This window comes from Limulus polyphemus, unplaced genomic scaffold, assembly GCF_000517525.1.
Source record: "Limulus polyphemus unplaced genomic scaffold, Limulus_polyphemus-2.1.2 Scaffold2637, whole genome shotgun sequence".
NCBI classification, from domain to species: domain Eukaryota; kingdom Metazoa; phylum Arthropoda; class Merostomata; order Xiphosura; family Limulidae; genus Limulus; species Limulus polyphemus.
Genome location: NW_013668247.1, coordinates 101,090 through 115,488, shown reverse-complemented (window position 1 = coordinate 115,488; position 14,399 = coordinate 101,090). Strand labels below are relative to the sequence as shown.

Below are 14,399 nucleotides of genomic sequence, written 5' to 3'. Positions count from 1 at the left end.
ATAATCTTTCAGCAGCACTGTTCTGATAAGACGTAGTTGAACTGGTTACTTAGCGTTAATCTTTCAGCAGCACTGTTTTGATAAGACGTAGTTGAATTGGTTATTTAGCGATATAAAATCCATTACATTCTTTTCTTAACTTACCGCTAGTTTACTAATACAGTTTTTCTCTTATTTTGGTTCGGTAATCATGTAGCTTATCGTTGTACTTTCTTTGAAAGTTGTTTGTTTTTGAAGTGAATAAAATTGAATCATGAAAAAAAGTTGTCAAGCAAGAACAAAATTATCTTTGATATGGATTTACTGACCAAAGAACAAAATATGTTGTTCTTATTAATAAAAACTCGAGACTGTCAGAAAGAAATATAGCTGTGTTTATATACAAATCAAGTTTATATGTGACATTTCTCATGATATTTTTCTGTTCATATTTTCATGTGAGACAAAGAAAAAAGAGGATGGATTATCTAAAATAGGCAAAATTATGTCTTTAAAAGGGTGTTCGCGTATGACCGCCATAGCTCCAAGAGGAAACAACCTAGAAATCTGAAATTTTGCACCCATACAAAGTAGACCCTGAAGGTGTGCACCTGGGTATTATTACTTACCTTATCCACGTGCGTGAACGTATGCGCGTGCGCATCTTTTAATGAGGCAAGCTAGCGAAAAAACACAGAAAAGAAGTGGTTCCTTATATTACAAATATAAATCACAGACAGACACGCTATTTTATTATACACGTATAGCCCGTCAAAAATGACGAGGCAAGTACTACCACCCCATAATATACCCTGTATACCCTTCTAATATATAGAAAAGCCAGTTCATTTTGGTAACAATGCGTTCCAACAACGGCTTTTATGTCACGTTGCTTAGCAACAAAAGTATAACCTAATATTATTGTTAGTCTATGTTCCGAAAGTATAAAATGAAATGTATAGACAACAAAACTGGAAAAATATTTATTGATTTCTTAATTATTCTCTGTTAATTAAAGATGTTTTTTTTATATTAAAAATGTTGGTGGTATAACACAAACTACCTTAAGTCAGAAACGATTTAAGTTTAAAATTGGATCGATATTTCTAAGTTCATATTAATTTTTATGCACTTGGCTCTAGACTAGGTTATTTCACACTATGTCTTTACTTCAGACTTATTTATTAATTTCTTTAAATCATAAAAACATTCACTACACTTACAAGGTTTCACGGCCACCTTACACCCCTGTCACTAAAATTGTATTGGGCAAATCGTAATGTATGCCAAAATTGAAACAGAAAAACTGCAATTCATTCGCATAAACCAAAAGAAGTTCCGAGTTTAAGACCATGTCCACCTGCGGGATGCTAAAATAAGTTCAGAATACACACACACACAGAGACATAATCATCTAGAATATGTCAACCTGATAACCCGAGAGAAGCCGGGGATTTTCGCTAGTATAGCATAAAATATGCCCTGTCTTCTAAGTGATGTGTTGTTGCGTAAAAAATCTTCAGAATTGCTACGAACAGATTTAGTGTGAAGCATATGTAATGAATATAAGGTGACAGTTTGGTCTGTAACAACCTTCAGAATATCTATAAGGTATTAGAGTGTGAAATACGAGTCATAAATATATAGTAGTACTTTGTTCTCTAACAATTTTCAGAAATTTTATTTTGCTGTAGCGTGGAAAGTAAAATTATCTAAACATGCTCATTTTCACCACCCTGTGGTAATATTTCTTTATGGCTTTATTGTTCATCACATGACGAAAATATGAAAGTGCAAGCAATACGTGATTCACTTCTAACTTGTCATTTGTAATTCTGTCTCTCTTTTTTAACAACGTGATAATTGTGCAAGTTTAAGGAACGTATAAATTACAGGTTTATAGCATTACACAGATACACCACAATATAATTTATCATTTGTAAAACAGTCTAATGATAACACATAGTTAGTTTTATATCAATGTTATAATTACAACCTATGTGCAATATACCAACAGTAGCTAATGGGCCGAAATGGATTCTAAAATTATGCCGGGAAAAAATTGGGAAGAAGACACAAAAACATTCTTAAGAAGCATATGTAATTTGATGTTAAAACACGAGTCATACATAGTTCACACGATCAGTAATGCTGCAAACTCAGAGGAGTCCTTCACAAGACAGGAGATAACGTCTTCAACAAAAATATTGTTAAGTAAATCCTTTTCGATGCATATCATTATTTTCATAATGTTCTAACAGGCAATTAATCTTTTTTTTACGTATTTTTTCCAAGGAGACTCACAGGGATTTCTCTCGGTTTGCCGGTGGGCAAGTCCGCGCCTGGTAATTGATTAAAGTTGAAAATGAAAAGAAATCGTATCTCGTTGATCTTAGAGCCACCAGTTTTTTGTTTAAAGGTAGAGCACACACAAAAACTATAATAATTTGGAGTTGGACGAAGTGGAAAGATAAACTCATCAACTATATAAGTGTTGTTTATTTCCAGGTCATACACAAACTTACACCACAATCTTATTGTTTATTTACTTTTTATGAAATACTAAAGCAGAACCATAATAGAGCCCCATAATTTATTGTCAATGCTGACATACATTACAGCCCTTTAATTTAGTGTAAGTGTTGACGTATGGTAAAATCTAATATATGTGTATATATAAAAGCCAGTTGTCTTCTGGTAACGTTCCGTTCGTCTGAGTCGCTTAGCAATAAATCTATGACCTGATATTTGTCGTTGTATTTCTTTTTGATGTCAAGAGCTGGCAATGGAGATGTGTCTGTGACGCACAATCACCTGTTTTTATTGCCATGGCCGAAAGAGTTATAGCATAATTACCACCAATATCTTCAAGTTTATAATTACATTTCTAGGAAGAGATGCTCAGTCATTACGACTACAACACTGAACACATATACACAAAAACAGGAGAGAAGAAGTACCTCTAAATATATTCTAAGCAATCCTTTATAAATCTTAATTGCTCTCTCTTTATATATATATATATATATATATACAAACTAAATTGCGAATATATTCAGACAGTATTTATAACACAGATTACTGCAAACTAATCTTGCATATGTGTTCACACGCTTGGCATTTGTTAATACAGATTTCTGCAAATTAAGTCACGAATATACCGCTAAGAGCGAAAATAAATATTTTTTTTCATAGTTTAATCCTCAATGTCGTATTTTCTAACAAGAAAATGAGACGGACATCTTAGTGCTGAAGCTTGTGTTTTAAGGGGAAAGATATTGTATTTTATCACGTATTAATTAGATAGCTATATGAAATAAAAAGGGACACCGTGATAAACTAAGGCGAACTTCAAGAAAGTATAATTATATTATTTAAATACGGAAGAACTCGAGAAATCCCTTTGCGATTTGAATAGAAAAATTGTACTTCTCGTGAGGGACGAATATAGCAAAGATGAAATATACTAGATTAGAAAGAACTTTGCATCTTTTCATGATATTCGTGTAATTTCATCTGACTTCCTTATAGAAGAAGGAGCGCTTTAATAATCTAGAAATTATCTGTTTGAGAAAAGTTTCATAACGAGATCACGACTATAAAAAGTGATAATAACAACTTATTCTTTAGTTTTCTGTGTATTCACACAACACAGAAGTAAAAACATCTGACTTTTAGTTTAATTGTCCAGTCAAAATGAAAATAATATCGAAGTGACCTTAATAATGACAAAATTACATCCATCTATACTCAGTCGTTTGTCGCGTTACTCCTAAATGTCAAATGGTGTATTATACTTTTAACTACTCTTTACTATTTCTATGTGAATGTGTCATCTTCAGAGTCGCACATGGCCAGATATTTAGCATTCCTTGATTGTAAACTCGGAGATTCATGGTTCATGAACCATTGCCGTTAGAATTTACGGTACACTTTGGGGCCGTAGGTGCTCTATAAGAGTGGCAGTATAACCCTACTACTATTCGATAAGACAGGAATGACCCAAAAGTGGGCTGTATATGCTGTTTATTGGGTAGATGCCTTCCCTCTACTCTATCAGTGCTGTATATGCTGTTTATTGGGTAGATACCTTCCCTCTACTCTATCAGTGCTGTATATGCTGTTTATTGGGTAGATACCTTCCCTCTACTCTATCAGTGCTGTATATGCTGTTTATTGGGTGGATACCTTCCCTCTACTCTATCAGTGCTGTATATGATGTTTATTGGGTAGATACCTTCCCTCTACTTTATCAGTGCTGTATATGCTGTTTATTGGGTAGATGTCTTCCCTCTACTCTATCAGTGCTGTATATGCTGTTTATTGGGTGGATACCTTCCCTCTACTCTATCAGTGCTGTATATGATGTTTATTGGGTAGATGCCTTCCCTCTACTCTATCAGTGCTGTATATGCTGTTTATTGGCTAGATGCCTCCCCTTTACTCTATCAATTCGAAATTATAGACGATTATTCGTGGTAAAGCCTTGCATGAAATTTTGAAACAAACAAGCAGTGTTTCGTCTTTGATATATTAATTCCTCTCGAGGAGCGCAGTTTTCCCTTTGTCCACATTTGTGTGGAAGAAAATATGCCTTAGATGAAGCAGTCTGTTTTCAGGTACTGCACATGTAACTAACAATACGTAAAGCAAATTACAAACACTCTTGACAATTTAAGGTATACATATAGGACCGTTCCAAGAACCCTGACCAACACTAAGAAATTATTGTTTGGACATTTTCATACTGAAATATTATTTTTTAAAGAAAGAAAGATTTTGTTACATGTTTGCGGCTCTGTTATCTGTTTCGACTGCGGAGATGACCTAAGATCAATATAAGATGTCATGAAATATAAGCTTCATTCTTTTACACCATCCACACCCTTTATTTACCCTTCCCTACTTGCTTTGAAATTATCTCTAGGCAAACAGATACCATCAGCAGACAGAAAAAGGAGCAAATTCCTCTTTACAACGTATGTGTAAATGATGAGTCTTTTCCAGCAAATTCTGGAAGGCCGGAAGAATGATATAAGCTTGTCCATCCTGCACTCACTGACCAGTTCTTCATATAACATAATTACAGTTGTTATCTCCTGTTTATGAGCTCCTATGTCATTTTTAATCACTAGATCTTGGTCCATATGAGAGAGATGGAATACTACAACTCCTACCACTTGAAATCCGAGTTTCACAAAAAGAATGAAATATAATTAGCACTTTATGAGCATTATTTACACCCATTTTCAAAATCTAAGATCCGCAGTTCTAGGTAGGGCGTCTATACTAAACACATAAATAGACTTTCCTTGTAGAGGTTACTTATACTGACATGGGTCACTTTAATCTTCACGAACTAGCTCTTTTGACTCGGATTTGTACGCCTAACACTTCACACTTCAGCATGCTTGACACTGCAATTTACGAATCCAAAATCTACACTCTGAGGTACAAAGAATATTTAAACAATAGTATGTATTACAGATAGATAGAGAGAGATTTACCTGCCATAATAAATGTTACAATGTTCATGCTTTACGCTTGAGTTAATCCTTACAGGGAAACGATGCCTAATAATCCAATTATTACTTGATATTTGGTATTTTCAACGTGACTCGGAGGTTAAATGTCTAGTTCAAGATCCATAGGTTCAGGCACAGCCATTCCTAATTTAGGAATGTCCTGAAGGAAGGCAACTGGTCAGCATCGTCTGCTGCCTATGAGGCTACTTTTAGCCGAATAATAACATTAGCTATGCAGCGGCATATCTCGATTCAAATCTTGGACCTTCCAATCTTCAGTCTGACACGCTAACCACAAGGCCACGGTTGGTCATTATTAACTATTATGGAAGAGTATACTTTTAATCGTTATTGATAAAATGTGAATCTTTCATCGTTTCCGTAAACCCAGCAACTTTTAACCATGGACCTGGCATGATCTGGTAGTTAGGGCACTTGACTCGCAATCTGGGATTCGAGAGCCCGAATCTCTTCACCGAACATGCTCGCCCTTTCAACCGCGGGGGCGGTATAGTGTGATGGTCAATCCCACTTTTTATTGGTAAAAGAGTAGCCCAAGAGTTGTCGGTAGGTGGTGTTGACTAGCTGCCCTCCCTCTAGTCAATCACATCAAAATTAGGAATGGTTAGCGCAGATAGCCCTCGAGTAGATTTGCGCGAAATTCAACGAACACACACACACACACTTTTAAACACATTGGATTTTGGATTAAGAGGTTCAGTTTTCGTACGTGATTTGGATGACTGTTAGTTACGTTAGAATATCAAGATTATTAGATGAAAAAATACGCTTTTCGTGTTTAGAAGACATTTTAAGTAGAGGATACTCCACTGGATTGGAGACTTTTATGTGCTGCGCCTCTTGTTGAAGACGGGGTGAAGGCGAGTTCGAAACGTCATCCTCATTCATTCCCAGGCAGTTGCAGTCCACAAAAGTTTCCAATCCAATAGGTTTTCCATATTTTTATTATTCCCCTCCAGTGGCACAGCGGTATGTCTGCGGACTTGCAACGCTAGAAACCGGGTTTCGACACCCGTGGTGGGCAGAGCACAGATAGCCCATTGTGTAGCTTTGTGCTTAACGTCAAACAAACCAAACCTTTTACTGCTATTATTTTAAATGCTATTCAAAGTCGTGAAAAATATGAAAGAGACTGTAAGTTCCCTAAGTATTATTTCGCTATTGCTTCTGACAGGACTTACACTAATAAATTACATTCATTGTTTTTCTCTTTAACCTGCAAAACTGTTCGACAAACAATTTTACAAGAAATTAAAAAATAGTCTACTTTCCTGTTTTTTATTGTGTAGACACATTAGTTAATTTCCGTATAAAACCGCTAATTTTCTTGTTCTTCTTAATGCTCTGACGAAACAACAAAGTTATTCAATTTCTGTACTTCATAAAAAAATAATTAATCTAGTTCCTTACAAATCGATTGTATTATTAAATTGTCTATTGTTATGAGAGTCAAAAGAAGAAAACTGGTTAATTGAATTGCGTCTGTGATGTTTTCAGAAACTTACTGAGAGAAGAATGGTTAATTGTTTGACCTCTACCAGAATGGTATTGGTTTCATTTTTATTTGGTGGATACCAGTTGAAACTTTCTATAATGTTGAGTTAAAAATGCATATTACACTAGTTACAACCGTGCTAACTATGTGGATGAAATGAAACAAAATTCCAAGTTTTAAACGTCAACAACACTCTTTTAAACCGATGGAATGAATACCAGGATTAATTCAAATCCCATGACAATCTTTGTTTATAGTTATTTGCGATTACGATATTAAATAACATGTTAATGTATGGTTGTAGGAAGCCCAAAGATGAAAGAGTCTATTATGTTGTGGAGATCATCAAGAACATGCGATCTTTGGCTTTTACTTGTGTGAAATTTGGTATTTCCAGGCAGACTAGCACCTTAGTCGACAAATAGAATAAGCGGCCTAGTCAAATATTCCAATGTTCAGGCATACTCATCCTTGATTTAAAACTATTGACCCGAGGTAGAACAACCAGTTAGCAGCCTAAACGACTATTCTGAACCGAATAGTGGGAATGACGTCACTTTTATAACGTGCCCACAATCTGAAGCGTGACATATCGCGGCTCGAACCCTGCACATTCTGACTGGTAGTTTATGAAACTGTCTTTGTTTTTCTAATAAAACTAATAGTAGCTTACCAACTACTCTTATAGAGTTTTAAATGTAGTTGACGTGTGATGATTAACTGTAGAAGGTTTAATTATTTGAAAAGTTGATTAATTAACGAAACAGAGGTCGATTTTTATTTGGTATATTTGAATTTCGCGCAAAGCTACACGATGACTATCTGCGCTAGCCGTCCCTAGTTTAACAGTGAAAGAGCAGAGAGAAGGCAGATAGTCATCACCACCCACCGCTAACTCTGGGTTGCTCTTTTACAAACCAATAGTGGATTTGACCCTCACAGTATAACGCTCCCACGGCTTAAAGGGCGACCATATTTGGTGGGACGGGGATTTGAACCCGTGATCCTCAGATTGCCAGTCAAGCGCCCTAACCACCTGGCCATACCAGGCAACAGAGGTCGATAGATAATGTGAGGTCGAACAACACGTTTATGGAATGGATTAGAAAAAAAATAAACTTGAGGAAACAGGCGGAATAATCTTATATTTGACAGTTAAAGACAGACAGACAGACAAGCAGTGTACGCCTTATATTTCTTTTGTGGAAAGATGAGTAAACGTAATCTGATTATGCTTTAAGAGATGAATGGTTAAGATATTTATAAAATCCTATATTAAAAGGTTTTGTTGAAAAGCTGAAGTATGGTTTTACAGAGAAACACGAGCCCATCACATATCATTATCAGAGTTATAAATAACTTAGTGTTAGAAGAATGCATTCGTATACTACATATTCCAAGCCTGTAGGGATACTTTCACTGGTATTGAAAAATAATGCTTCATCTAAAAGCTTTTTGAACATTATCTATCGAACCGACCTTCGCCTTCGCGCCCTTCACTTGTAATCTGCTATACTTTACTGATCTATAAATAACCTTTTTGAATGAACAAAGTCATATTGATGTTATATCCCCATTCTTTCTTTTTCCTGAGTCTTTTCTAAAATGCAGTAAAAGAGTAACTCTTCAACATTGAAAATTTCGTGTATGTTAGTAAGACTGGTATCTCAAAAAGTATTTTGTTTGTAGTTAAGCACAAAGCTACACAAAGGGCTATCTGTGCTCTGCCACCACGGGTATCGAAACCAGGTTTCTAGCGTTGTAAGTCCGCAGACATACCGCTGTAAAATAGAGAATTATGAATTCCGAAACGTAATATGAAGTTAGCCTCACTGACAATGACCATATTTAAAACTTTATAATCGAGTAAGAAATGACTGAAACAGTGATAAAATATGACAGTCAATTTTACCTTGCACTATCTTGCACTATTTAGTTAGACAAGAGTAACCAACGAGTTGGAGATGGATAATGTCTATTAGCTGCCTTCCATCCAGTCTATCAGTTTAAAATTATGAATGCAGAGAAAAACCTTTGAGTAGCTTTGGACGAAATTTCTGAAACTAACAAACAAATACTTTGGACATTCTGACTGATTTAAGAAAACAATTTTTGTTATAAATGTCGTTCGCTAGTATAAGCTAGGACTTTTTTTTTTACGCCTTTAGCTAAGCGTGGCCCAATGGTTAACGTATCAAGCTGTGTAACTGAGGTTCCGTGGTTCGCGTCTCGTTACATTAAAAAAAATTGGGAGGGGCGTTGTTACGGCCTCAAAATGACAGTTAAATTCCAATGAGACTCCATACCCTTAAAGTTAAAATAAAAATTTCACACAGGTGTTATAAACAGGAAGGAAGTAGTATGTGAAAATAAATTTAAATTAAATTCAGATAATTTTATGACAGCTACGAAATTTTATGAGCATGATTTTTATAATGACACTGAACCCTTCAAATGCATATATTGATAATCGAGTTTACTTGTATGAGGTGTGTCTTCCTAAAAATATTACTTTTTCAAGTTTTCATAATTATATTGTGGGTATGAAATAACTTTTAATAACGAAGGGTTTGAATTCACACACACAAAAGTATAAAACCACATCTTTACTTAGAGTGTAATATCACTTTAGGACTATATAAAAACTTTTTATTTGGCCTAATGAAATATCTCAGTTGTAATGCATACAAAATGGCGATTACTGTCTTTCATAACTGATCGCCCTATGAGAATCTTAATGCGAGTTTGAATCTGGCCGATTCAAGAAACATTATAAACACCGAACAAATATCAAGAAACAAAAACAAACACTTTATATTCCAGGTACTTTTAATAAAAATAGTTCTCAAACCTAATCTGCTTTTAAAGTCTTCAGAGAATGGGAATCATGACTGAAATAGCAGTTAATTTTAACAAATAAATAAAAACTTTATCTACACACAGACACGCGGCATATTCGTCCTTTTCATTGTTCCCTTTATATTTGTATGTATGTGTTTAATATAACCATATGTATATATATATATATATATTTTCCCTTTTTTTTTTTTAGTAAGTCTCTAACGTACAATTATTCGAGGAGAGTTCCAGTCTTTGGAAATGTGTCAGCGGATAATCAGCGTGATTACCATAATATCTCTTCTATCATCATTTGCTCTTAACTGGCATGTGAAACCCGTGCAGGTATGTTAAGCTGCAAAGCTACTTTTATCAGTTTATCTCACTTATACACAAGGTCGAGTACGTTATATTAAAACGATTTAGTATAAGGAAATAAACATGTATGTAATAACTACAGCTGATATAAAGTCACGGTGAACAGCTTGTATCACAACTACATTTTAACATTGTTTGCTGCTTCATATAGGTAATGTAATGGCGCAGAGAATTAATCGCTTTTGGGAAGGGTATGTAACCGCCATTTCCGACGCAAAATATTCACACACTCTGGCCATAAATGCGTTCAGGTCGGGGATTTAGGATATCTAAGACAGTGATAAACCTTGTACTACATAGCATTGAAAACCAAAGGAATGTAGATCAACTTGGGGCACCAGGATTATGTAGAAAGAGACCTGCAACAAGATGTACCCCAGCCATGTTAAGCATAGAGCAGGTGAAAAACCTATGAACCCATAGGTCAATGGCAAAAGTCGTTCACGTGTCTTAGATTGGAGTACCCAGCATAATCAAGAAGGTTTTCAATCTGGAACCGAGGCCAACAGGGTAAGATTCACCAAGATAAGTCGTCCAGTTATACCTCCTCTTCAACCATTGCATACGTAAAACAGCTGGAGAATTAAACGAGTAATTATGTTATTCGTGCGAGGACGTACAGGTCAAGTCGTCAGACGCAGTGCCTCTGGATTTTCGTGCGATTGGACTGTTGAAACTTATGGTAGGGAACCATTGTCATCCCTCATTAGGTGCATTATTGAAAGCTAGCAAGGAGTAGTAGTACGCTTTTTGCATGACAACATTAAGGTATTCAAATGCACAGTGTTCAAATAAAGCATGACAGGACGTGCCGAAATGTACTGTAACGGATCCAAAATCTTTAATGTAGCGTACTCACCCATTTCTCTTTATATGTATATGTGTGTGTGTGACGTAGGTAAGGTCAATTATTTCTACCCCGATATAGTATCAATGTTAGACAATCCTGAGCTTTTAGTGTTACTTCCCCGAAAGTGGGCCGAAGGTCCGCCTGAAGGGATCACCTCTTTTAACCACTCCCATTACTATACGGTAGTGTGTTGTCTGTCAGTCAGTCAGTAGATACTAAAACGACGTTACATAAGGGACGCTTAACGTTATAATTTGTACTGTAATGACGTCAGTAAAACGTGCGCATGCCATGAATCACGAGAAGAATTATGCACTCTGTAGGCTACAACACATCATGACATATGAACTTCAAAAGGAAGGAAAAAATATTTGTTAATCTTAATTTTGGTTTTATTAAGTCTTGAAACAGAACTCTTTCAGGGAACCTGCGAAAGTAAATCTAGTACGTACTTGTTCGTAAGTAAAACATACTATAAAATTCAGTTAATATGACTGTAACTAATTAGCCGATTTATGATTGTAACTAATTAGTTGATTTAATTACTATTTCCACAAGAACTGGACTGAGTGATAATTAAATTTCTCGGTTCTTAAGATCCCTCCAACATGACACATCGAATGTTATATTTTATGGAGATTTTAAAGGAAAGAAAACGCAAGAAATTTTAATCACTTTGAAAAATTAGTTCAAAGATGAATGACACAGATAAAAGATTTTCAAAGGTAATCTTCGGGTTTCATGTTATAATGTATTCGGTCCATTCAAAGGCATGAATCACAGAAAATGATGAGAGGCTTAATGATTTAAAATGCTTCTTGTTTTGTTTTAATTAAAACATTTAATTTGAGTTTATAGCAGCAAGTATTTATAATATGAAATGAGCAGTAAATATAATATGATGTATATGCATAAAAAGGAGATTAACTTTTGTAATACTTACATAAAAAATACGGTCATAAGTTAGAGTATGTTTTTCAAATGGAAATTCAAGTCTGGTGATGAGTACTTTAACTATACATTTGTTTATGTTTGTTTAATAAATTTATTTCAAAATGAAGAAGCGCATATTTGTAGCTTATTACCTCAAAAATTAGTTTTATGTGATGTCATGTTCTCAGTGAGTGTTTGAGCTCGTGCCTGTATTTATAACTTGTAAATGAATAAGGATAAAAAGAAAACTAGTTTACTACTGTGCATGTTCATCTCAGTTTATAAGCCCACCAGTGGCACAACGGTATGTCTGCGAACTTACAACGCTAGAAACCGGGTTTCCATACCCGTGGTGGGCAGAGCACAGATTGCCCATTGTGTAGCTTTGTGCTTAACTTCAAAAGCAAAACAAACAAACAGTTTATAAACTCTAATTCTACTGAAAAACTAAACCCTAGTGGCACTCCGGTAAGTTTCAAAGCCTTATAGCGCTAAACACCAGGTTTCGATGCCCGAGGTGGGCACAGCGCAGATAGCTCATCGTATAGCTTTGCGCTTAACAACAAACAAAAATTAAAACTCACTTTAGCTCATAGTTTTTCAATATAATGTAGATAGTTAAAAAAGCATGAACGATAAGAAACAACTAATGATTTCTAATATTTTCGAAAGTGATAAATGCTTTTGTAGGAAATGCAGATAGTGACGTTTTATTGCATTAAACAAGACGATACAAAAGTTTTAAAGCGTTTTTCAAAGTCTTTTCACCAAAGGACGATCATTCTTGTTATTGTTTGTTTCCATATATTTGTATTTCGGTTTTTAGTGAATTCACGTATTGTGTTAACGTTTCAGGCGGGGCTTGTCTCTACCCAAGGAGCCTCAGAGAGCAGTAAGTATTATTGTTGAACATATTTCTTTTAGGTTGAATCATAAATGAAATAAATCAGAGTTTTGTAAACTGTCTCCAAATATTTACTCACGTAAACTATTCGTATTTGCTGCAATAGAGCCCGCGAAATCCTTTATGTATCATCCAAACAAATATGATGCTAACGTTAAATCAAAATTTATAAAATAACAATATAAACGCTATTTCCTCCCAAATCAAATCAGTCAACCACAGTTCCCCCAGAAGTAATTTTGCTTTATCTGGTTAGGCTTAATAAACAATCATACTTATCAGAAATTAATCTGTAACAAAAAGGGGTAACTTAGGGGGAAGAGACTGGGTGGTTCTTTGGTACAGCTCTAGATTTTAGAGCTCGCGAGCTGGATTTGAATCCGTGCGATATCGCACGCATTTTAAGCTGTTGATGCGTTATAAGAGTGACAGTCAATCCTTTAGCGTGAATCAGGCCCGTCAGCAGTAATACACATGCGCACACACACACAGAGGGGCACATATATTATTAGAGGGTGCACCAATTTCAATTGTTTCCGAAAGAGCTATCGAAATCGCGAGCGAGCATAACGAGCGAAGCCCCTCCAGCTGGGGGTTTGGGGAGATGCTCTACTGAACTGATATTTTTTCTTTCCTAAATAACTTTATGAACTTTGATCTAAGGTAGGTTATTCCACATCAGATCAAGTGATGTACAAACGCATGAACGCCATAAGATTTGGAGGGGCACCATCTTGAAATGAGGGTGGGCACGGCCCCTCCGTGTGCCTCACCTTGGCGACTGGGTCGGCATGAATAGTGAATGGTACGTACTGCTTGATTGGCTGCTTTTCCTTTTGTCAATAGTTCAAAACAGGGACGGCTGCAGATAGCATTAGCACTTTTACCACATATACGAATACGGTAAATTAAGGTTTGACATTTAAAATGGATTTGTAAACAGTTATTAGAGAGTTTCTGACCATTTTTAAACAAAAAATTACGAGCTTTTACGTTAAATGTAGTAATTTTTAAACGTTATATTTTTTCCACGGACGTTCAGAGGATTTTAAAGTGTTAAAAGTTTCAATCTCTTCAAAGTCGCAATCTGGAATTTTGAAACAGGAGACACAAAAAAATGTTTTATTCAGAAAAGTTTGGACAATCTCAATCAGCACATCAAGCCTATTCTCAGTCGCATCTATTGCAAGTAGACAAAGTTCACCGACCCTCACCTTGAAAATTTAATTCATCCTTACAATATCCTGCACACCACTACCTGAGTTGTAAAAACAAAGTTAACAAGGATAACTCCTGAAACCTACTCACACATTTATATTCTCACAATCAGCCTAAATTGTTAAAAACAAAGTTAACAAGGATAACTCCTGAAACCTACTCACACATTTATATTCTCACAATCAGCCTGAGTTGTTAAAAACAAAGTTAACAAGGATAACTCCTGAAACCTACTCACACATTTATATTCTCACAATC

General features: G+C 35.4%; 1 long non-coding RNA gene across 1 annotated transcript in view; it reads left to right on the top strand.

The window, feature by feature from the left end:
- Positions 1 to 12,913, top strand: part of LOC111087789 — a 22,210-nt gene extending 9,297 nt beyond the window's left edge. The window contains exons 3-4 of the long non-coding RNA XR_002612433.1: positions 10,077 to 10,203; positions 12,875 to 12,913. This is a non-coding gene — a long non-coding RNA (uncharacterized LOC111087789). The remainder of the gene's footprint in view (positions 1 to 10,076; positions 10,204 to 12,874) is intronic.
- Positions 12,914 to 14,399: the final 1,486 nt, after the last annotated feature.